The sequence below is a fragment of the Psammomys obesus genome, unplaced genomic scaffold (genome assembly GCF_907164565.1).
Source record: "Psammomys obesus unplaced genomic scaffold, mPsaObe1.curated_primary_1811, whole genome shotgun sequence".
Taxonomy (NCBI): domain Eukaryota; kingdom Metazoa; phylum Chordata; class Mammalia; order Rodentia; family Muridae; genus Psammomys; species Psammomys obesus.
The window spans coordinates 2,250,415-2,275,673 of record NW_026587032.1 but is presented as its reverse complement, the minus strand read 5'-3'; the positions used below and the strand labels follow the sequence as shown (position 1 = coordinate 2,275,673).

The 25,259-nt window shown below is 50.3% G+C and overlaps 2 long non-coding RNA genes across 4 annotated transcripts in view; one reads left to right on the top strand and one right to left on the bottom strand.

The window, feature by feature from the left end:
* Positions 1-23,489, top strand: part of LOC129673111 (uncharacterized) — a 48,388-nt gene extending 24,899 nt beyond the window's left edge. Inside the window, exons 4-5 of one of the 3 annotated variants that reach the window (XR_008719618.1) lie at positions 22,795-23,084; positions 23,191-23,489. This is a non-coding gene — a long non-coding RNA (uncharacterized LOC129673111). Of the gene's footprint in view, positions 1-14,783; positions 14,824-22,794 lie in introns of all 3 variants that reach the window. The other 2 variants (XR_008719619.1, XR_008719617.1) reach the window with 2 other exon arrangements.
* On the bottom strand, positions 20,509-22,687 carry LOC129673112 (uncharacterized). The gene is made up of 2 exons (XR_008719620.1): positions 22,468-22,687; positions 20,509-21,126 (listed from the first exon to the last, which is right to left on the bottom strand). It is a non-coding gene; the product is annotated as an uncharacterized LOC129673112 (long non-coding RNA).
* Positions 23,490-25,259: the final 1,770 nt, after the last annotated feature.

Sequence of the window (25,259 nt, the reverse complement as noted above, 5' to 3'; positions counted from 1 at the left end):
TGTTTTATATAGCTGAGCAGTCATAACATTCTGTTTGTCATTTGGAGTACTTTTTTTTTGTTGTTGTTACTGATTTGCATATTTTAAATATAGGCTAATGACTTTTGGTTACTATGAATACTCTGTTTTTGCTTATGTTTGGATTTTGTCTAAGTCTTTTTTTTTTTTTTTTTGTTAAGTGTTGGTGTTTATTTTTAATGTAGACAAAATTTTCAGGTTTGTGTTTTTTGTTTTTTTTTCCTTGGTTTTTCTGTGTGGCCCTGCCTGTCATAAAACTTACTCTGTAGACCAGGCTGGCCTCGAACTCAGAGATCTACCTGACTATGCCTCCCAAATGAGGTTTATTGTGATATTATTTTTATTTAATATTTTATATTGTTGTTTTTTTGTTTTGTTTTGTTTTGTTTGAGCCAAGGTTGCCAAGATCTTATACTGTATCTGAGTTGGTCTGGAACTTGTGGCATCCTCCTGCATCCTCTAAGTAGTTCTGGAATTAAGCCTGAACTACCACAATTTCCAGGCTCAAAATTTCCAGACTCTTAATGTGCACTTTTGTTTAACTCTGCCACTTGTATCAGCTAAGTAGTCCCTGTATTTTCCTACCACCTTACCTGATTTTACTGTTGACACTTACCACAGACAGACATTGAATGGTATTTGTCAGCCTCCCCCTTGCTCACAGAAGCCAACATAACCTTTGTTTAATAAACTAAAATTATTTTTAATTTTTTGTTTGTTTGTCTTCCTCGTTGTTCTGAAATGAGTCCTCATGAAGCCTAGGCTTCAGGAAACCCCTGACCGACCCCCCTCCCAGCCCACACATAGCAGTTCCAGAATTACAATTATGCTCAGTTTTGTTTGTTTGAGACAGGGTTTCTCTGTGTAGCCCTGGCTGTCCTGGAACTCTGAAGATCAGGCTGGCCTCGAACTCAGAGATCCACCTGCCTCTGCCTCCCGAGTGCTGGGATCAAAGGCCTGCGCCACCACTGCCCAGGCAAATTCATTCTTAACCTATTGAAGGCTGTGAGTTTCTAACCTCCACCACTCTCCTAAACTCTGACATGGAGGCCAGCATCTCTTGTTCACAGAGGCCAGCCATCCCTCTTATTAACAGAGGCCAGCATCCCTCTTATTCACACGGCTTTCCTGACCTGAGCATCCCAGAGATGAGCACATCCAGCACATAGCCTCTTCTTTCTACCTCCTCCCAGCCTGCCTCTGTGGTCATCTACCCATCACCCAAGGAAGTACTGGCCTTCTTCGAGAGTGGTGGTTCTCAACCTTCCTAATGCTGCCACCCTTTAATACACTTCCTCATGTTGTGGTGACCCCCAATCATACAATTGTTTTGATGCTACTTCATGACTATAATTTTGTTGCTGTTACGAATCATAATGTAAATATCTAATATATGACCCTTGTGAAAGGGTCACTTGACCCCCACATAGATTCCAACCCACAGGTCCCAACAGTGGGTTGAGACCCACTTTTCTAGAACTCTACCACCCTGTGGCCAGCACTATTCTATTGACCTCTAATTTCTGCTTAGCTAGACTCTCCCAACTACAGGGGACTTCTATTATCTCTTCTCTGGAAAGGCATTATGAAGAATACATTTTTTTCTGATGAATTATGGTGCTTTGGGGGTTTGTTTGTTTTGGTGTTGGTGTTGGTTGGTTTGACAGTCTCATGTATCCCAGACTGGCCTCAAAGCTCTTGCTCATATAGCAAGAGATGACCTTAAACTTACAAGTGCTAGGATTACAGGCATCTGCTGCTACCCCTGGTCTGTGAGATGTGAAGAATCATGAAGCCCAGGGCTTCGCGAGTGCTGTGTAAACGCTCTTCCGTCTGAGCGGCATCTCTAGCACACTGAGGAAGTTTGGGTTTTTTATTTTGTTTTGGTTTGGTTTGGTTTGGTTTTGGTTTTTCAGGACAGGATTTTTCTGTGTAGCCTTGGCTTCCCTGTCCTGTCCTGGCTTTATAGACCAAGCTGGCCTCGAACTCACACCAATCCACCTACCTCTGCCTCCCTGAGTGCTGGGATTACAGGCATGCACCACCAATCCCGTCTCACTGAGGAGCTTTTTAAGTTAAAATTTTCTTTTCCCAAGAGAGAAATGAACTGTGTTCCCCATTTTAACAGTTGGAAAACACCAAGCCAAACAATTTCACCAAAATTTATCACTACATAGTTTAAAGGGAGATGAGGTAAAACGTGAGAGGCTGAGCCAGTTGGTGGTGCAATGCTTTAATCCCAGCACTTGGGAGGCAGAGGCGGGTGGATCTCTGAATTTGAAGCCAGCCTGGTCTATAGATGGAGTTCCAGGACAGCCAAGGTTACACAGACAAGCACTTTCTCAAAACAAAAAGTGAAAGGCCTACCCACAGAGTAAACTCCACAAATACTTGACACACCTCCCCCAAGCTTACATATATAAGACAGATGTAAATTGGGGGCTATGCTAGTCACTGTTCTGTTGCTGTGAAGAGACACCATGACCAAGACAGCTCTTTAGAGAAATCATTTAAATTGGAGCTTACTTATCATTTCAGAGGTCCGTGATCATCCTTGTGAGAAACAGACAGGCATTGTGCTAGAGGCATAGCAGAGAGCTTTGCATCCTGAGCCACAGGCAGAGAGACAGACAATGGGCTTGGTGTTGGCCTTTGAAACCTCAAAGCCCTCCCCCAGTGACACACCTCCTCCAACAAGGCCACACCTCCTAATCCTTCCCAAACAGTTCACCAACTGGGGACTAAACAATTGAATATGTGAGCCGATAGGGGCCATTCTCATTTACACCACCACAGGGAATCTGGAGAGGGATCCGACCAAGCCTAGACCTTAGGTGTGCTAAACAAGCACTCCAGCGCTGAAACAAGGTCTTTTTCAGTGTAGGCCAAGCTGGCCTCAACTCATGATCCTCTGCTTCCTGAGTACTGAGATTAGAGGTGTGTCCCACCATGCCCGACTTCACAGCCTGTTCATGAAAATGGGATCATTGTATTCGTTGTGCAGCAACTGGAGTTTTACCAACAGCAGTATATTTGTGTACATCCTTTAAGACAGTTCATAAAGACCTGTTTTGTTTTTTAGCCTGTGTGTGTGTGTGTGTGCGTGTGTGTATGTACACTTCTTTTTTGCACGTGCGTACGGCTGCATATACTTGTGTATGTCCATGCATTTGGGTGCCAAGGCTGATAAAAGGAACCATCATCAATCTCTTTTCTACCGTACTCACACAGCCAGTCTTGCAGGCCAGCTTGTTCTTGGACTCTCGGGTCTCTGTTGCCAAGACTTTCCAAGGCTGGTATTACAGACAGGCACGGTGTCCTGTTGTGGACGTTTTGGTTTAGGATATGTAAACATGTTTTTGTTAAAATTCCAGGGTGGGGATTTTAGTTTGTCCACACCTGTTAAGTGCCTCGTGGGGAGCACGGCCTTTGCCAGGTGGTGGTAGTTGAATTCTGAGCACCCGTAGGAAGAAGGCGAGGCTGCTGGGAGGAGGACTGCTTGCTGCTGGTTTATCCTGCTGCTGCATTTGCTGCTTGCTGACTTGCTGGTGACCTGGACCTCTGGATTTTTGGATGGCTGACATTGGTATTGTCCCCAAAAGAATCCTGACCCTACCCAGCGGGAAGTAGCAGAGAGAGCTCCACCTCCTGTCCCCACTAACCTCCTTTCCCTCCTATCCACTGTTGTGGGGGATTGGAAGGGAGGTAGAAGCATTTAATAATCCTAAATAAATTGGGTTTGGTAAAAAAAAAAAATCAAGGTCAGCAATGTCCACCTGTCATTTACATGGCTTTCTGGAGAGCTGAACTCTGCTTCTCATAACTGTCCAGCAAGTGCTTTAATCACCGAGCCATCTCCCCAGGCCCCATCTTATCGTATTGACTTCTTTGAGACAGTGTCCCACTCTACGGGCCTGGGTGGCCTAGAACGTGTTATGTAGAACAGGCTGGCCTTGAACTCACAGAGATCCTCCTGCCTCTGCCTCCCAAGTGCTGGCATTCAAGGTGTGCATCAGTATGCCTAGCCACGGTATTCTTTTTAACTGTTCAGTGGTGCAAAGTTCATTGTGTTAACATACCAGTATTTCTTGATCTTCCTTATAGACTTTCCAGTGTCCTGCTCATGCCTACAGAGGACTGTAAACATCCTTGTTCTTATTCTCTTCTACATCTGTAGTAGCATTTCTGTAAGGCAGACTTTTAATACTAGGGCTGTAGGGTTAAGGGATAAACAAATAGTAAATTATATGTACTCTGTAGAAGGCAGAAGAGACAAGGTGAGGGCAGAGGTAGAGAGGTGGAGGGCGGGTGGGGTGAAGGGCGGGGAAGAAAGACAGTATAGGGCATGTTCCTGTCTGGGCATATTGGAGATTTAACTATGCACACACATATACAGGAGTGACCCTGAAGAGCAGAGAAGCAGGGGTCAGGTGTGGAGGGGTGAGTGTGAGCAAGGCACAGATTTAGCAGCGTGAAAACTGACTGAAGCGACAGAACAGAAGAGTAGTGAATGCTTCCCGTTGCCCGGAGGCATCCATCTCGCCAGTTTCGGGATGATTGTCACAAAACTCAAATCTACTTGTGGCTTCTCACTGCCAGCAAGTCTTGAACATTCACCCCAACTCCTTTTCAGGTACTTGTAAATTTTTTTTTTTTTGTATGATCGCCCATGTGGAAGTCAGAGGACACCTTTTACAGCTTTGGTTTGCCCTGTCCACCTTTAAGGTGGGATCCAAGGATCACACTCAGGTCACCAGGCTTACACAATAAGCGTCTTTACCCACTAAGCCATCTCAATAGCACCTCTGCCAGGTCTAGATCCGCTGGGAAGCAGAGCCAGGAAATGCAGATTTGCTGAAAGATGAAGTGGGAGAAATGGGCAGGGAACAGCAGCCTTGTGAGAGCAGTCTAGTTCCTGGAAAGGAAGAGGAAGGGGAAGGGAGGAAGATATCTTAGGAGATGCCTCAGACTGACCTCGAGGAATGTATCAACCAGCCTGCTGAGGACCGAATCCTTGGGGTTCTCTCCCTGGGAAGGGATGGACTAGCCTGGGGTGCGACTTCCTTGACATGGCTTCCAGGAATTGATCTGATTTGGGATCAGCTAGGAAATAGAAGAACGGCTGTCACACATACACACAGGAAAAAAGCTGGGAGAGGGTGGGCCAGGCTCTCTGCTGGAAAAACCACCGTGCCCAGGAAGCTAAGCATGTTTCTTATATACAGTTGAACATGGCACATACAGCCGAACAGGGAAGTGGGGTTCTTACCTCAAGATAACCTGGGAGGTGGGGTTGCTCCGTACAGCTAAACAAGGAGGAAGGCCTAGCTGGTCTCTGTAGGTGCCCTCTCTCTCTGCAGGGAGGCTGTAAGCATGGTGGGTGGGTGGGGAGGCTAATTGTGGCCATTTTCTGCGCATACCTACAAAGGCTTTGACATCCCTCTGAGCCCCATCCCGTTGAAGGCAGGAAGGTTTTTGCCATGTTCCAGTGGGTCTAAGGCTGGTGTCCTTGACATAACAGGCTCACAGCGACAACACGCATTCCCTCAGGACATCACTCCCTACAGCAGGGCGTCCAACCGCCGTCCAGGACCTGCCCCCGAGGCAGTGGCCTTGATGGCCTTGACCAGAGAACTGCCTGGACCCTGAAGCTGCAGGCACCACAGCCACCATAATCAGAGCCTGATTTTATTATCTCCCTTTCCATCCTCTGAGGTCCCCTGCACTGGCGCCACTGGCCTGACCACATGCCAAGAGCCACACGGATCTTCCAGCCCTACCCAAATCCCAGCCCGTGCTTGTTTGGTCCTCTCTGCCCCTGCCCCTCCCTCCAGCCATACCAACAGAAGCTCTTATGTTTTCCACACATCTGGCTTAACTGCAATTTCCTGATGCCACTCTGCAAAATTTGCCCTTTCCTATTCCTGCGGTACTGTATTTTTTTCAATCGTTAGTCTCCAGGCTGGAGCATCTCAGCCAACTGTTTGTTTTGAGACAGGATCTTGTGTAGCCCAGGCCTTCCTCAAACTGGCAATCCTTCTGGTCAGACGGGTGCTTTCAGAAGTCTTTTTAGCTGCGTGCGAGTATCTTTGTACCTGAGTGTCTGTGATGTGTGCGTGCACTAGCGCACACAAGCGCACACACTTGCAGATGTCGGAAGAGGTTACTGGACCCCTAGAACTGGAGTTGCAGGTGGTTGTGAGCCATCTGATGTGGGTGCTGAGAACCGAACTCGGGTCCTCCGTAAGAGTGGTGAGTGCTCGATAGCTCTGAGCCATCTCCCCAGCCCCGACACTTCCCCTTCTCCCAGATGTGAGGGCTAACCCCTTGCCCCCGTTCTCTAGCAGGGTGTTCAGTGCAGGTAGAAGTCAGGGGGCTCTGGCTGGCTTAGATGTTGGCACTGCCTTGACTGTCGTTAAAATTATTATTATTTTTTTTAAGATGTTCTTTGTGTTGTCTATGTAGAGGTGGTTTTTCAACATATGTCGGCACGTCCTGTGCATGCAGTACCTGTGGAAGCCAGCCGAGGATGTTGGCTGTCCTCTGACTGGAGTTAGGGACAGTTGTGAGCCTCCCTGTAGGTGCTGGGAACCAAACCTGGGTTCTCTGCAAAAGCAGCCAGCACTCCTAACCATTTCCCCAGCCCTCTGCTGGGTTCTTGGAGGCTTTGTAGAAAAAAAAAAAGGCCCATCTCTAGAGCTCCAGAATAGTCAGTCTCTGGAGATGCACCCCAGTGTGATCAAACATTATCATTCTTTTGTACCAAAAAGGTCAGTGAGCCAGGCAGCCGTGTCTGTGCATGGAGAACATCTAATGTGGGGACCAGGCCCCTGGTGTTTAGTCCCAGGGCTGAGTTGTGGAGACCTCAGAAGGGGTCCTAGAAAGAAACCTAGACCTCATATTTGCTCAAATTATTCCTAGGAATTTTGCCTCCCCTCTCCCCCCATAAGTATCTTTTAAATTCTGAGGCCACAAATCCAAAGAGTTAGCCCTAAGGGTCCAACCATGCGCACTGACACCCTCCTCCTCCTCCTCTGGGCAGGACCCGAGGTAACAGACCCACACAGGTAGAATCAGAGCATCAGGAAGTGTAGACTCCCTCATTCTAAAGACCTCACCCTCAGACCTGGCTTGCTGACGGATGGTCTAGCGGCCCAGAACATCGCGTTCAGTGATGTGGAGCACCACACACCAGGAAAATCAAATAAAAGGAAATGAGAGCAAAAATGCAGAGAGGGCCCAAGCACAAAGTGTGGCATTCCCACTTGTAGTCCCAGCTGCCCTTGTGAGCGGAGAACGCTGTCTGTAGAGGTTTCCCAAGGGTCATGTAAACAGTTGCGACCATTATATCTTTTTAAACAAGAGTTTCTGAAGACATGGGGTGCAAAAAAAAATCTGTTATTCAACAAGCCGGTGTCTCGAGCCAGCCTGGGAGTCTATGAGAGGCCAAGCAGACTCACTTCCTCCCGACTGGTGGTGGGGGCAGGGCGTGGTGGGGATGGGGGCTCCAGCCTTCCATGCCAGCTGTGTCTTATCCTCAGGAGAGAGCAGGGGACCCAGGGTGTAGCCAGCAGGTCTCCTGGGCAGGGACCCTTCATCCCAGGCTCACACTTCTCATTTGCCAGTCGGACATGAAGGAAACAGGCAGGTCTCCTGGGCGCCTGTGTCAAGGCAAGAATGTTCTCTTCTCCCTGGAATCCTGGCAGCCTTGGTGGGCACAGGGCTTTCTTTTAGACTCTTCAAAGCAATGCCTGTGTCTCTGGGCACGTTCTCGTCACCTTCTCTAGCCCAACTCCATGGGCGGGTGTTTATTAATGTCATCCCTCTCTGCTCAGGTTTATACTGTACCTCATTTTGACTGTGTGTGTGTGTGTGTGTGTGTGTATGTATGTATGTGTATGTATGTGTTGGGAGGTCATCTGTGTGTAGTGCATGCCTGTAGTCTAAGCATCAGGAGAGAGGCAGGAGGAAAGCCTCATCTTCAGAAGGCCAGCCTCGCCTACCTAGTGAGACCTTGTTTCAGCAGACTAACAGTTTGGAAGATAGCGCAGTCTATGAAGCACTTGCTCCTGTGCATAAGCATTACACCTTAGTTGGATCCCCAGGACTCACGGAGAAGTCAAGTGTGCTGGGACATGCCTGTAACCCCAGCTCTGGTGGGTAGAGAGAGGAAGAACCCTGGGCTCACTAGACTATTCTGGAACGACACCTGAAGTTGATCTCCGGCCTCCTCCATCACACGCACGCACGTGGCGCACATGTAGACAAACAAACACACGAACAAAACTCGTAAGTGAAAAATAATAAAAACGTTAAAAATAGAAGGAGGGCTTGGGGCTAGCAGTTCTGAGCCCGTTTGAGGTGTCGTTCCCTCTCCGGGATCTAATGGAACAAGTGGACCCTCTCGCTGGAAGAATTCCCAGGCAGCCAGGACTGTGTGCACAGTTTGCGGCTTTCAAGGACCAGAGCCCCAGCCTGGGAACTGAGCTCTTGAGGGAGGGGACAGAGAGACGCAGAGGTAGGGAGTGGTGACTGGTGGCAGTCCTACCCAGACTAGTCACAGCTAGTGCCTCTTCTCATACTCAGGGTAACCGAGGTGCCCCGTTTAACAAATCAAAGCTGCCAGTCCCCCCTCAGTCCCTAATCACAGCTACCTGTTACAGGGTCACCCAGGCTGGCGTACCCTGCTTCCTTCCCTTAGCCTCTCCTCTGCTTCCTGACCGCAGCCATTTTGGCTGTGCAGTCTCTTGTTGCTCTTGGTTCGTACATGCTCTCTTGGCCTCCTCCCCCAACCCAGACACCCCTCATTCCTCCCCCCCTCCCCAGCCCACTCCACCCCATCTCCTCCCCGCATCTCATTGCCTAGTTCAGTCTGCTGGCCTTGTACAGGCTGGCCCCTTCTAGACACCTCTGGCCGTTTTCTCCCTCGTTATCTACGATAAACCTCCTCAGCCATACCTCATTTTTTTTAAAAATCGGTCCGCAACTGTGCTAGGCCACAGCAGAGATACATGGCCGTGTGCTGGAACTTGTGCAGTGGAGCTGAAAGAAACTGGCTCTAGAGTCCCAGAGCAGCCTGCTTGCTGGAGGAGCCAAGTAGTGCTATGTCCGACTGGTAGGTTGGGGCCCTCTCAGCCAATTTGACATGGGCTACCAGCGGCCTTCCGGCCAAAGAGGTAGGGAAGGGCTTGGTCACTCCAGACCATAAGTGAATGGAATGGGGACACAATCGTCCAAGGTATGGCTGAGGACAAGGTTTTTTATTGTAGATGTGAGGGAGAGTATAGCCAGAGGCATCTGGAAGAGTCCAGAGCAGCGAGAGAGAAAGTAGTACATGGCCTGTAGTTTAAATAGGGCCGTGAGGGGTTGTGGGAGATGGAGAGAGGGAGGGAAGAAAGAGGGGGCAGTAGGAGGGAGCTAAGCAGACCAAGAGCCAAGAGCGAAGGACCAAGAGAGCACATGGTCAAAAAGGCAGGGCTTTATAGGAATCTGAAACTGGGGTAAGGACAGCGAGGCCCGTGGGCTGGAGACGGTTAGGATAGGGGGCGGGGCGAGAAGAGCTGAGAGGAACCTCAAGGACTGAGTGATCCTGGAGGCCCCCTGTGAGCTTTGGTATGCCAGTAAGCATTTGTTCTGGGTTTCTTTTGTGCCTGATGCTAACTAAGGTCTTGTCTTTCTGTGAGGGACTCACAGAAGTAGCATGTGATTGCTAGGGTATCACTCCGTTCAGACCCAGGGGGAAAACGGGGAAGTTTTTGCATCCAGATTTCATCCCACACATCACAGGGGATTTTGGAATCTGGCGCAGCGCGTCCAGGAAGCAAGCACAGTGATCGTTTGTAGCCCAGCGCTCGTGTGGAGCTCCTGCTGTGCGGTGACTCAAGGAGGGTAGAATTTCCCTTGGGCCCAGCCAGCTGGACAAGTCAGCGCTGTTCTCTGCGCAGGCAGGCCCCAGCACAGAGGAGCAGGGCCTGACTACGGGGAGGTTCCGAGGTGGGTGGGAGAGGAGGGAAGACAACCCACCGTGCACTTGCACTGAAGCCCCTCAGTAAGGGTTTCCTCCCACCCCACCCCCTGAGCTTCCCAGCATTCCCAGCACTGATCCCACATCCGATCCAAGACAGACACCTGCACATGCCTGCTTAGCTGAGTGAGACTCTGCTCCCATCCATGCCACACGTGGCGAGGCTCAGGCTTCAGGGGCTCCCCAGCTTTTAGGTCTTCCCCTCACCTCACCGTGATGTTTAATGCTAACAGTTTTGTTCTTACTGGTAGGTTCTCTGGACTCTGTGTATGTCGGGGGCGGGGTGTTACTTCTAGGCAGGGTCTCACTTAACTTGCCCAGGCTGGCTTTGGACTCACTCTGTAGCCCATGCAGACCTTGAACTTGCCACCCCAGATAGCTGAGCTGACAGGCATAAATATGCACCATGAGGTGAGGTGTGATTATGGCAGTCATGCAGTCCCTGGCATGGTGAGGATGACAGGTAGAACTCGGGGGAGGGGGGAGCCACTGTTTTAGTCTGTGCAAGGAGGTAATGAATCCGTGACTTTCTTTATTGTGGCCTTGGGAGCTCCTGATGCCAGCGGGCAAAGACAGTCTGCCATATACCAGCCCGTTGCCATCACTAGGGAAGCACCTAGAACCACATAATTTCCTCCAAAAGTTCTCCCTTTGACTAAGGAGGTGAAAGTTAGCCATGTCCTCTGGATCTGGGGAGGGAGACACACTCTACAGATGCTAGAGAGGAAGGGTTGCTGCCCGGACCAGAGCCATCTTGGTCAGGACACACTGAATCAAGAGGACAGGCCCTTGCCATGATGGCTCAGGCATGCAAGGCAGATGCCAACTGTCATCCTGGATACTGGCAATGCCAATCAATTATGCTTACTAGTTATCAGCTCTCTGCAGAGTAACCTCTCGGGTGTGGTGGGGCCATGCAGATGAATCAGCCACAGGCCTGCTTCTCCGCAGATACTCTGCTCAGTAGGGGAAAGGGAGGCCGGTCTAGGTCATCCAAACTCTGGTCCTGCCCTCTTATCCCTGGTCTAGCCTTCACTACACCAGGCACCCTGGGGTCCTAGGCTCCCAGAAATTAGTAAGTCTAGATGTATATGGTCTGGCGGCGGTCTTTTTGCCTCACAGCAAGGTCAGCCAGCTCTAAGGCAGGTGCCTGGCAGCCCTGGGCTGTGGATCCTCAAGTCCCTTGTTGGCAGGACTGTACTGATAGAGGAGGCCTAGGACACTCCCGCCCACCCCCTTTTCATTGGCTCTGAAGGAGGATTCATTGGAAGGTGGCCCACTCAGGCGAGTGTGGCAGGGAAAAGGCCATGGTGCTGTGGTGCCCCTCCTAGGGACATGCCTTCTCTCTCTTAACGCTTCTGTAAATTGGCTGCTCCCTTTCCATCCCCACTCCTTCCTCAGACCCACTGCCCACGACAAAGTGAGTCCCCAGGGATCAGAACCCAGCTCCCATCTCGCCCGGCCTCTTCCTGCTGTGACTTGGGCAGGGTACCTAACTTCGTAAGCTTGTTTCCTTGTCGGTAGAGAGGGGAGGATGACTGCTCCTGTTCTCTTCAAGATGGCACTTCTTGTCCTTAGAGTGTCCTGGGGATGAGGATGGAGACGGGGATTTGGGACCAGCACGTGAACAATGGCGCCTTTTACGTCAGGAGGGTGGGTGTCAAAGTGAATGGGTAGAGGACAAGTAATTGTGCCTACTAGAAGAAACTGCAGAGCTTCCTGTGTGTGTCGGGGGACATGATGGGAGCAATCCCCATCTCCAGCCTTTGGGTTTGTTGAATGCCTGACACTGGATTTTCCCAAATGTTGTTTAGCCCTCCTGACAAGCCTGTGAGGTTGATGTTATCCTGCCCAGATGAGCTGGCTAAGGCCTCTGAGGCGGCATGTGCTGAGTTAAGCGTTACTAACTGTAGAGACAGTGACAGAGTCCCACCCCTCCAGCTACATGCCTTCCTCAGGTGGTGACTTTCTGGGCCTGGAATGTGTCAGCGTCTGAATGTACTTCCAGGTGTAGTGGCCTTCAGAGTTGGAGCTCTCTTGCACTCTTGCTCTCTAGGCACTGGCTCAGAGGGCACAGACTGTCCTTAGCCGCCCCGTGAGGGATGGGGAGCAAATCTGGGAGTGTCCCTGCAGCCCTGACCCAGAGCCAGGACTTTTCCCCCTACCTCAAGGGCAGAGGGAGGAGCTTTCCCATGGGGATTTCCCCAAGGGACTGGAGTGGGCTTTTTTTCCTGGGGTCAGAGAAGGACAATACATGCTGGCTGAGGTGGGGAATCCCCGGTGGATTTCATGGTGCCAATGGGAGGAGCCTGTTGTTTTCCTGAAGCACAAGTCCTTAAGGGAGAAGAAAGACTAGGGCCTGTTGCAATTGGCCTCGTAGCCACTCCTTGGTGTCTGGATCTTCATCACCCCCTCCCTCACCTTACTTGCTGCCGTGAGACCATGACACCAGGCCGGGACACTTGTCTTAATAGCTGAAGGGAACAGTCTGAGATTTGGAGCCTCCACCCACTTCTGAGGAGAAATAAGACACCAGATTGGTGGCACTCGATAGAAACAAGGTAAATGGCCAGTGTTTGGGGACTAGACACATGTAAAGGGCTGAGAAGCAAAAATTATCCCAAAGAGGAAACTTAAGTGACGCGAGCATTTCATAACGGATTTAGTAAGAATTCAAGTCACAAAACAATGTTTGGGGTTTCTTTTTCTCTTTTTGGTTTTTAACTAAATTTTCTTTCTTCATTGTTTATTTAGTGTGTCCGGGGTGTTTTGCCTGCATGTATGTCTGCATGCATGCCTGAAAGATATCCCTGTTTAATATCTCTCCCTACCAAGCCTGCGCTCTTCAAGTATACTTCACAGGCTCAGACCCTGCTCTGGGTAGTTTTTATTGTCAACGTGAAACAACCTGGAGTCATCTAGGAAGAGGGAAGCCCGGTTGAAGAAGTCATCTTGTCCTGTGGCCATGTCCGTGAGAAATGGTGTTGGTTAACGTAGGAGGGCCCAGGGCATTGTGGGTGACCACCATCCCTTAGCAGATGGACCCTTAGCAGATGGGCTGTATGAAAAAGTTAGCAGAACTTGAGGGAGCCAGTAAGCAGCACTCCCTCCCTGATTTCTGCTCCAAGTCCCTGCTGTCATCTCCTGTAATGATGGATTATGGTCTGGAGGTGTAAGATGAACTGTACCCATTCCTCCTCAAGGTGCTTTTGCTCGCCGTGTTTTATCATAGCACCAGAAATCAAACCAGGAAAACCTCCATTTCTGGGTCCTCCTTCATGTTTTTTGTTTGTTTGTTTGTTTGTTTGTTTTTTAAATACTCAATTGTAATCCGTAAGCAAATCCCATAAGTGCCACAATTTAGAGCTTGACCACATCCCGGCACCAACATGCTACTCCTTTGTCCAAGCCAGCGCCTTCCCTGGGGTGTCTGCAGTGGCTGGCCCTCTTGCTGAATGGTTCTCCCCTCGCTGAGTTTATTCTGAGCAGTGCTTCTAGGAGGAGCTGTAAAGCCCCTTCTCAGCTCCAGTCCTGGGGCAAAGCCCAAGTTTGTATGCCAGCTTTCCTCTAGGGCCCTGTAGTCTCGGGACCTTCTCCCTACTTCTCCATCCTCCCTTTCTTCCTGTTTCTTACTACTCTGGTCTCATGACTGTCCTCACTGGTCATTACCATCCCAGGCAAGCTGTCACTTCCAGACTCTTGCCTTTGTTGTTCCTGCCCCTGGGAACCCGACTTCCCATCAAGCCTCTGGGTTCATATTCTCACTTCTTTAGTTCTTTTTTCACAGTGTACTTTCTTGGATACCTGGTGGTCCCTAGCCATCCCGAGACTATGAATTCCTGCATGTGCGCAGACCTCCCTCCCTCCCTCCCTCCCTCCCTCCCTCCCTCCCTCCCTCCTTCCTTCCTTCCTTCCTTCCTTCCTTCCTTCCTTCCTTCCTTCCAGGTCTCTTGTATCCTAGCCTGCCCTTGAACTTAACTGTTTAGCCAAGTATAACTTTGAACTTCCAGTTCTCCTGCCTCTGCCTCCCAAGTGTAATGATCACAGGCACATGCCACCACGCCTAGTTTTACATGGTGCTGGAGATCCAGCCCAGGGCTTCCTACATGCCAGGCAAGCCTCCACCAACTGTGCTGCATCCCCACCCCCACTATTCAGAATTTTGAAACTTCTTCTCAACGTTCCCTTTTACTGATTTCTCTTTCTTTTTTTTTTCCTTCATAGCACTTTACTGCCTGTGACTACTATCTATCTATCTATTTATTTATTTATTTATTTATTTATTTATTTATTTATTTATTCATTCAGTTTTTAGTATTTCCAAGAACAACACAGACTCCCTACGTGCAAGTCCTTCTGTCCACTGCTGTATATACCCAAAGCCCTAGAACCATGCCTAGCATGTATATAGTAGGTGTTCAGTAAATAGCTGATGTGGTCAGGCACACTCAGGGTGATATGGCTATAGGGTGTTCAATAGCTGATGAGTGGCTTCGTTGTTGAAGCCTTGAGATGGGATGGAAGAGTGCTGGGGTTTCTCTCAGTTTATAATATTGAAGGCTGAGCAAGAAGATCTCAGCAGAAAGGGCCTTGGGAGGAAGCCATGCCTCTGGGTCTGTCTCCGCTTACGTGCAGCTGGCCCACGTCTCGGTGGCTCTTGGAGAGCTGGTTACAGATGCACCTGCGTCTTTCACCTTCCACCCCCCCAATTCCCCCTATTCGCTTTCCTCTCTTCTTCCAGGTGCGGAGCGTGCAGCGATGCAGAGGAAAGCAACTAGGAGGTAGGGGAGCAATAAACTGTGGCTAGCTTGGGATTTCCCGTCTTAAAGGTCATGGAAAGTAGCCCAGGAAATCCCAGGGGACTGGTGCTGATTTCATGGACAGAGCGTGAACCCTGGGACTAGGGGACAGTTCAATAATGCTAGGGGTGGTGTGAGGTCTTTAGAGCTAGAAGAGTAGTCTGTTTTCTGTTGCCACAGCGGAGCACCTGAGACCGCATAATCCGTAAAGGAGAACATTTCATTTAGACTCATTTTTTCCCCAGAGTCGGGAAGGCCAAGATCAGATAGCCCCGTCTCATGGGTCTCATGCAGTGTAGCATGAAGGCGGTGGCAGCCAGTAGGGCAGGGCTCACTGAGGGCGGCCCTTCCCTTCCAGTGACCCAGTCACCTCCAGCGTTCCACAGAGCCAGTGATTTCAGAGCGGGCAGACCCCGTTCAAAACACAGCAGTGCTTCCAGGGGAAATATGCCTGGCTGTGGGCCCACAGGATGGCCTTCCTGCTCTCTGCTCGGCCACCCAAAGGCCAAACCCTTCCAGCTCTCTCCAGAGCTCCTACATGGGGCTCCGAAGTCAGGGAAGGCCTTGAACAGTTTAGTTAGTTCTAGACCAAGAATTTACTAAAATGCCCGCCTCAAACACCACCACCCCCACCCCCACCCCGCATATGGTTCCTCTGGTGTCCTGCCCAATCTCAGTCTAAATGACAAAAAATAAAAATGTTCACTGGCTACTTGAAGTAAGTCAGCGTGCCTATACCAAAATGTATTGCTGGATGGGGGTGCTGCTGGCGTGGGTAAGGGAGTGATGATGTTGACTGATGTTGTGGGGTGCTGCTGACCCAGGGTAATGCTGACATGGGGGGGCTGCTGATGTGACTGGAGAAAGGCAGTTTTTAAAACCATGTGTAGCCTCGGACCAAGCAATCTGCTCTATAGAACTGAGGAAGAACCACGTCTAGGCCAAGGGGAATGCACAAAGGTATCTAGAAGTGCACTGTTTGTAAGGGAAACTTCGGGTAGCCTCGGGAAACATCCAAAAGAAATGATTCAGGAGCCAGTTGGACTGCCTAGTTTAGAGCGTGCTTGCCACCAAGCCTGAGTGTGATCCTAGCTCCCACACACGGCCTTCTGACTTCCGCACACTCAGGTGGCACATGTGTATTCTCGCACTCAACTACACACTAAATAAGATTAAAAAAGAAAAGAAGTTGTTCACCATTTCCCCATCTATCCAAGGGTGCGTCAGACGTCAGAGTGATATACACACATATTTATTGAGAAATATATGTTATTTGTAGGGTTTTTCCCTTTTTTTTCTTAGGATTTCTCTGTGTAGCCCTGGCCATTCAGGAGCTCTCTGTGTAAACCAGGCTAGCCTCTAACTCAAAGATCCACCTGCCTCTGCCACCCAGCTCTGTTGTTCGTGTTTCGAGACAGCGTGTTGCCCTGGCTGGCCTGGAACTTGCCAGTCTAGAGATCCACCTGCATCTGCCTCCGGATGCTATGATTTTCCAGCTGTTTGTTTCTGAGATAGGACATTATGTAGCCCAGGCTGGCTTTGGGCTCTTTGTACAGTCTGACCTGGAAAGCTTGAGCTGCCCGTCTCCGCCCTCAAGTGCTGGGATAACGGGTGTGTACCACTGTACCTGGCAACGTGTTTGGATATATTGGCTTTGAACAAAGAAAAAAAAAATAGACCTTCATCATATAGGCAGGAGCTTTGCATTCTTGAGAGTTGAAAATGACCAGTCTCTTAGCCTCGGCCTGTCTCCCACACCTGGAGAAAGTGATACCTCCAAGGCTTTGGCAGGTATCATGTGCTGAGTACTCAGCCATGTGTGTCCGGAACACATGGACCTGGAGGGCTCTGCAGAAGCCTTGATGTTCTGTTTTGTTTTGGAGGGAAAGCTAATAGTGAGTCATTTCACTATTTCCTTGTTTTCTACAAGGCATACTTCTACGATGATGGCATACTTTTTTTTTTTATGTGCGTGTTATTTTAATGTGTATATATATTTTTTAGTGCAGCCATTGAAGAGTTGAGGAGAGGGGGCAGGGGTGGCGAGATGGCTCAGTGGGTAATGCAAGCCTAGAAACCTGAGTTCAATCCCCTACACCTACACAAAGGTGGAAGGAGAAAGCCAACTGTACAAAACTGTTCTCCCCCCTTCACACACAGATACACAACATTAAATAAAATGTTAAAACCTTTTTTTTTTTTTAATCTGTAGTGCATTTGACTTGGACGGAGCTCCAGACTCTGAGCTCCAGGCAGGGAAGAGAATTGCTGGAAGGCCAGCAGTGAGGGAAAGACACACCCCTCAGGACCTGCTTCGGGGCCCCAGCTAGCCAGCTCCTCTCCACAACCCCACCATCAGCTCCTGGCAGAAGATCTGTTGACCCAAGGCCCATCTGTCTAAGCTTCAGGTGATAAGTGTGTGCCTTCTGCAACAGCCCAGCTCTGGCCCAGCAGAGAGGCCACGTGGCTCCAGGGACTGGCTCCTTGCCCATCTTCAGCACCATTTTGTCCACATCCAGAGCAGGAAAAGCAGGAATCCTGAGAAGTCATTCTGTATGCACTCTCACCATTCTCGTCCCCTGATGCTCCATGACAAACCCGCCCACACTCAGAATAGCCACCAGCTGATTGTGCTATAGGTCAGGGGTTCAGAAAAGGTACAGCTTTCCCTGTTCCACAGTGTCTGGGCCCAGGCTGGGGTGAGCGAATGATTAAGGGTGCCTGGCATCCCGACTGGGAGTTGGAACATCTCGGGGACAAGGAATCCGCTCTCAGGAGGCCTTCCGTGCGGCAGGGATGGTGTGCCTGCTGACCAGAGACAGCACACGACAGGCCTGCCTGGCACAGTGGACCGGCGGCTCCCACTCTTGCCTGGCAGCTCCAGTGTGAGTGTTCCGCCCAGCAACACGGAACCATATGCCTAACCTTGGAAGTCACATAAGCCTCGCTTCTGCTGCTTAGTCACAGATCTACGTGGATTCAGGTAGGAAGGCACAGACTCAACTCTCAGTGGGAGAAGCATCAGCCACGTTTTAGATTCACTGCACAGTTCAGGTCAGGTGGTAGGTAGCGAGTTAAGTGTCTCCCCCACCCCCCACTTCATGCGTGTGCGTGTGTGTGAGTGTATGCGCACATGCATGGCATGTGGAAGTCTGAGGCTGATACTAAGACTCATCCTCAATCACTCTTCCACAGTCATCCCTGAGCCAGGGTCTCTCTGTCAAGCCCAGAGCTCATACATGTGAACTTTTAGCGAGCCAGACTCGAGTCCTCACATTTGCATGGCAAGGGCTTTGGCTACTGACCCAGCTCCCCAGCCCGGGAGTCAAGTCTTGCTATTGTGTGTCCGGTCTGAGCCCTCCATCCCTGCGTTCCCTGCCCTTCCTGCACCCTTTCTCTCTCCTGCTGTGTAGGAGTTTCCAGCGTGCTCCCACCATCCACAATGTCTAGTCTTCCCGGTCCACCTACTCAGAGTGTCCCTCCTCTGCTTCCCCCTTGGCAGCCATCATTCCCTATTCTTTCTCCTCCTAGGATTCGTGGAAGTAATTACTCAACCATCCCTGTTTCTTTCACCTCTGCTTTTGAGGGGTGGATACTGTTTGGTTTCTTGACTGGCATGTTGGTGGCCCTTCCAGAGAGGAAGGGGTTCAGCTGTGTGAATACTCTGCTATGTGTGTTTAACTGGAAGCTCTGCTACTTCTGCTTATAAGGATACATTTAAAGTGTATGCCACACTCCCTTCCCTTTGGTATAGAGGCCGTGTTGAGCCTTTTGTTAGTAATTCAGTGACTTTCATAAACATGCATGTTTACCTGTCAGTTACTAAGCTAGGCAGAGATGTCTGTCTGTCCATGATGGGGACACCATCCCTGTGCTAGACTCCTTTATTATTGTTGTTGTTATTTTGTTGTTGTTGTTGTGTATGAGTATATGCTGAGTATCTCTGGCACTCATGCCATAGCATGTGTGAAGAAGCCAAAGGACAACTGTGGAGTTGGTTTTCCCCTTCCACATTTATGTAAATTCCAGGGATTAAACTTGGCTTCTCCAGTCTTGGGTAACAAGCAATTTACACACACAACCATATTGCTGGTCCTGTGCTGAATTCCTCCCCCCGACACCTCTCGAGACAGGGTTTCTCTGTGTAGCCTTGGCTGTCCTAGACTCACTTTGTAAACCAGGCTGGCCTCAAACTCACAGAGATCCACCTGCCTCTGCCTCCCTGAGTACCGGGATTAAAGGTGTACGCCACTGTGCCTGGCTCTACGCTGAATTCTTGTTTACTGTGGCTTTCCGTCCCTGGCTTCATGTCCTGTATACCTGTGGGGAAGATGCTGAATGCTGAAGGGAAGAGAGGAGCTGAGACGGCCAGTCACAGCTTACGTTACTGAGGTGACTAGGCTGGCTGCCAGTGCTGGGAGTCCTTGGTTACTACCCACCAGCCTGCTCCTGTAGGCCCTCTGCCCTTTTCCACACTGCCCAGGATTGGGCTAGGGGGAGAGAGACCAATCAACTTTCCTCTGTGTCTACGTGTTTCCGGATGTGTTTGCTAACTGAAGACCCCAGCTAGGCAGGGAGAAGTGTAGAGCGATATTGGGGTGCGTTCTCCCCCCCTCTCTCTTTCTTACTGGGCAGTGCCAGTTTCCTCCAGCAGCTCTCAGGTTGGGGTGTAGAGGGAGGGGTGCAGGTCCACAGCTCCCCACAGTGTCACCTTCTCCACAGATTTCTCTCCCTGCCTACCCTACCCTCTTTATAGACAGGCTCTTCCTTAAACCCTTCCGTCCGTCCCTCCCTCCGGGTGGAGGGAAGGGGTGTCTCTGCTTCCTGCTGAGACTCTGACCTTCACAAAACCATTTTCTGATTTGTATCTCACATAAGAATAAACAGTTCTCTGGCCGAGCCTTGCGAGATCCTCCTAGGAGCCCTAGCTCTGAGCTTTATAACATACCGAGGATGCACAACAGCCTTTAACTGTACTATAGACCATGGAGGGGACCCGGGTAGTGACATGTATCTAGAGAGTTCGGAGAAGAAAAACAAAGCAGGTAAATGAAGAGCAGCCGGGAGAGAGACTGGACAGTGACTTTCAGAGACTGGACAGTGACTTTCAGAATTTATGTGGCAAGTTGGAAAACACCAACAGTGGGGGCTGAGGAGATGTGGAACTTCCTGGAGAGAACAAATCCTTGCTAGGTTTGCAAGGTGAAGTTGGGTGTCTGGGGGACATCCAGACGATGTCCCGTGGTATTCCCCCAGGCCTCCTGTGAGGAGTCCCTTGGTGGAGCCAGCCAGCCAGCCTGTGGGATGCTGGCTCACACAGCTCTGTCGAGGGTCCTGGGCTTGTCTGTCGTGTGCGTTCTGCCTCGGGGATGAGGACATCCTACAGGCCAGGGAGGCATGGCCCTTGCCCACTTTCACAGCTGACCCTGGAGGGACAACCAAGCTCCCTCTTCTCACCTCTGAGTCCAGACTCTGCCGTTTCTCTGCATGGGCACTCTGTGGGTTCTCTCCCACCTTATCACAGTCTCCACTCTGCCCTTATTATTTACATTAATTTGTATAACCCTTTGAATGACACATATCTCTAGAGAAAAAAAAATAAAGATAATCAAGAACAACTTCTAGCTATTCCGTTCATAAAGCACAGAAAGGAAACATCATAAATGGTGCTTTTTAATTTTTTTTATTGCACTGTTTGTTTAGTTTAGGGGGGGTGCTCCCTCACCATGCAGTGCCTTTGGGGCTCAGAGGACAACCTGTGGGAGTGAGCTCTCCTTCTACCATTGTAGGTCCCTGGAATCAAACTCAGGTCATGGGGCTTGGTAACAGGAGCTATCCCAGGAGTGCCCCCTTCCCCCCAGCCCTCACAAATGCTTCTTAGAGAGGACACAGGAAGGCCCAGTGCTGGGCTATGTCCATGTTGCTTTCCGGTACAGTGTGTGCTATGGGCTCTGGAGTGGGATGAGAACAAAATGGAGCTGAGCCATGACCGGTGCTGTGGTAGCAGTCAGACTGACCGCTGTTGCTATGGGCATTGCAGCCTATTATTGTTAAAAGTGTGTGTCTCCAGGCCTGGTTATATTTCACAAGGCATAAGGCATAGAGCCTCAAATGAAATAAGTTTTTCGAAGTCTACTGAAGTCCGCCTTCGGTGGTAGCTGCTGCAGAAGTGGGCGTAATCCCCAAATGACAAAACCAGAAGCCCTGCGGGGTAAGCTGTGCCACCTGCCGGCAGAAAGAGGCTGAAGATGCTCTTCGGCCAGTTGAAGATGCTCTTCTCCTCACCTGGAGAGAAGAGACGGGTGCCAAGTCTGGAAGTCCAGGCTACTGAGATGGCCCAGCCGAAGGCACTGGCTGCCAAGACTCATGGCCGGAGCCGCATGCCTGGGATCCACATGACAGGAGGAGAAAACCAACCCCCAATAGTTGTCCTTTGGCTTCCATCCAAGTGTGCATGTGCGCGCACACACACACACACATGAATAATAAGTGTAATTCAAATATTTTAAAAGACCATTAGAAACCATCAATGAGCTGGGTGATGGTGGCACATACCTTTGATCCCAGCACTTGGTGAGAGGCAGAGGCAGGCGGATCTCTGTAAGTTCAATGCCAGCCTGATCTACAGAGAAAGTTCCAGGATAGCTAAGGCTACACAGAGAAATCCTATCTTGAAGGGAGGAGAGAAAAAAAAAGATTTACTAGATGGTCAAGCCAAAAATGAAGTAATTGGTAATTATATTGTTAAATTAGTTTACATAAGTCTGTGCATATGAGCACCCACGTTTGTAATAAAATTGCTCAGAACCACAAGGAAGGGGAGATTGAGAGCAACAGGGATGGATAGTTCCACACTGGCAGGCTAGAGTTGCCATTGTATTTTTACAGACTGGAGAGGAGGTAGCACATGAATGATGGAGGGTCCAGCCAGGGGCCTCAGAGGCAGAGCCTTAGGGCTTAGGCCTTCTTCTGGACCACCCCCACAGAGCTGTGGACCTTCAGCCCGACTGAGCAGAGGAAAAGATCTGAACCATCAGTCCCATCTCCAGGGGAAGGGACCAGAACCAGGGAAGTGGGATGGAGTGGCCTAATGGAGAGGCCCAGCTCACGGCTTCTGATCTAGCCACATTTCTTTCACTCCAGGGAGGGTCATTTAAACCCTTGAGTGACATAGCTTCTATCAGATTATCCGTTTGCGTCCCACGCCACTCCGAGTCCTCTGGTCAAGTGCATCCATCTGAGGACTCCCCCCCCCAACCCCCAGCAACCCTGTCTAGCAGAAGCAGGGAAGCCTCAGGCCCCTCCCACTTCACTCTGTGAACTCCACCCTGCAAGGCAGATCAGCGATACCACTCCAAGAGCCAGCTACTAGTTCAGCTACTAGCCAGCTACTCTCCTACTGGGGAAAGCAGAGACCCCAAGGCTTGGCACCCTAGCACAGCTGGTCTACCTAGCCCCCACCCACAGCAGAAGGTTTGTGGTCCATGTTTCTGGAGGGACAGATAGGGCTCAGCTAGGCAGGATACCTGTGTTCGAGCCTGTGTCCTATCTCATCCTGCCTAAGCTGCCTGCAGTTTGACCAGAATATACTGGAAGTCAGCCACCCCTAGGGAGACGGCCACCAACCTCATGGAATGTTCAGGAAGTTCTCGGCTGTACTCTTTCCAGCTGAGCCCAGTGTGGTCGTTGGCAAGATGTTGCAAGTTCCTAATCTGGACACAGAGGCCAAGAGGCGTGGTCTGGTCAGAGCTGACCGTTCCCCATAAAGACAGACACCCTGAGTCGGCCTTCCTCCCTCCTGGGCTAAGGTAGTCAGAGCCTCAGCAGCAAGTCTGCCCTAGGGAAGTCTAGCTAGGAGTGACTGAGTGATCCCATGTCCCTGGGCAGGGAGTGGGTGGGGCCTACCGTGTTCCCATTACACACCATTTCACCTGATGCAACTGCTTTCAACAGACCTGCCTCGGAAGAAACACATTGCAACAGCCTGCCGTGACGCCTCTTCCGCCTGTTTGGGGGACCTTACATGGGCAAAGATGGCATCTTTACCTCACTGATCTACTACAGTCTGCTGGAAGGGGCTTTCGCCAGGACCACTTGAGGTCTTGAAAAAGATTCATATCTGTCAGTGCCAGTGGGACAGCGGTTGGTTCAGCGGATGAAGGTGTGCCACCAAGCCAGACCACTGGAGTTCAGGCCCTGGGGCCTACCCGGTGGAAGAAAACCATTCCCTCAGATTATATCCTGTGAGTTCCACACATGGGCCATACTGTGTGCACCCCCCTTGCAAAACTAAGTGTGAAACAAAAGAATTTCTGTTATTGATGTGTATGTTTGTGTTGGTGTGTGCAGGGGCTCATGGAATCTAAGAGAGAACCTGAGGTCCCTGGAGCTGGAATTGCAAGCAGTCAAACCTGGTTCCTCTGCAAGAGCAGGAGGAGCGCTTAGCCGCTGAGCCATCTATCTCTCCAGCTCCAACCTGAGGCCTCTCAGTTGGATCTGCTTTTCCAGTGCACCTGAAACTCTTGTTGCCTGGATCTTGCCCTGACCCCAAAGATCCCAAAGATGAGAACTAAAATAAATAAATAAAAATTTTACACTAAAGGATGACAAGAACAAAAATAAATAAAAACACAAAGCATAAATGTAAATCAGTCGTGTTTCCTCAGGTGAACTTCGCCTAGGTAACCGTTAACCAGCACTGCCATGGTCACCAGTATGCCTGGCACTTGCCACCCACCGGTCTTACCTGCATGGAAACATTGGGCATGATCCTGGAGCCACAGCTGGATCCAGTGGCCATGTTAATAGTCACAGCTGGATACCGCACCCCACCCCACCCCCACCTGGGAACCCCAGCTCTCCGGTAGCAGCAGGAAGACAGGAGTGCAAGGTTGCTGTGCTGCTAGTGTTAATTTTCAGCTGGACCTGGAACCGCCTAGGATTTAAGCCTCCCGGGATGCCTCTGGGCCCGCCCCGTGAGGAATTACCTTGGTTCCGGTCCCTGAGGTGGGAAGACCCGTGGTAAAGGAGACCGCAGGAAAGGAGGAGGCCATTGGGGCCTGCAGCGTTCTGACTGCAGATGCAGTGTGACCACTGGCCTCTTGCACCCGCCACGGTGCTTTCCCCTCCCGAAGCCAGGGCTTTCCCACCACGATGGAGGAACTTACCCTAGAACCGGGATTCAAACTAAGCCCTTCACCTCTTGGCGGCTTTTGTCAGGATGGTTTCTAACAGGAAAAAGTAGCCACTGCATAGTGAGCCTGGGGTCAGTCTGGGCTACATTAGGCCTGCCCCAAGAGAACAAAAGAGATAAGTGACTCAAGCAGTGACCCATCCGTTTGTCTCTGGCTCCTTCTACTCAGTGACAAGTTTGTGTGATGACTCATCCAAATTGTTGCCTAAAATTGTGGTTTATTCAAGAAAAAAAATTTTATTTTATTTTTTAATTTTGGACAGGTCTCACTGTGCAGTCCTTCCTAGCCTGGAGCTCACTCTGTAGACCAGACTGGATAGGAACTCACAAAGATGTACCTGACCCCACCTCCCGAGGGCAGGGATTAAAGGTGTGTGCCACCACACCCAGCCGAGTTGAATCTCAAAGCACACATTGGCACTGAGCGGCTAGCCCTCAGTTTATCTGCTCCTTCTACAGCTGGGAGGTCTTAGCAGGTGGACATTCTGGTGTGGTCCTTGGGTGAATGCTTGGAGGTAGAATTATGTCCCCCCAGCAGCATGTGGGGAGAGTTCATCACGTCTTTGCCGACGGTTGGTATTTTCTGAGTTTTCTTTCTTTTTTTTTTTTTTCTTCACGTTTCCTGGTCTAGTGGGTGTGCAGTGGTATCATCACAATGTGGTTTTAATTTGCATTTCCCTGGTGACTAATGTAGTTGAATAGCATATGTGTGTTAGGCATTTCGGACTCTCTGGAGGCATCTGTCAGAGTATCTGGGTATGAGCACATCTCTCTTTGGGTTTTGCTTTGTCTTGTTTTTCACGACAGGGTTTCTCTGCGTAGCCTTGGCTGTCCTGGAATGCACTTTGTAGACCAGACTGGCCTCGAACTCAGAGATCCTACTGCCCCTGCCTCCCAGAGTGATTACAGGCGTGAGCCACCACACCTGGCTCTGAGGCAGGGTCGTATGTAGCCCAGGCTGGTCTTTAAACTCACTCTGTAGCCAAGATGGGCCTAGAACTCCTTGGCTTCCCAAGTCCCGGTATCACAGGTATGAGCCACCACCCCCAGTTTTCTGTCATGCTGGGGCAACAAAGGCAGGGCTCTGTGCTTGCCCAGCAATCCGTCATTCTGTCAGCTGGGCTACATCCTTAGGCTAATCTGAGCATATTTCTGAAAGTCCCTGGATACCTCTAGTGTACACCTTAGGTTGAAAAGCACTGAACTGAACTAGAAATGCTTGCCT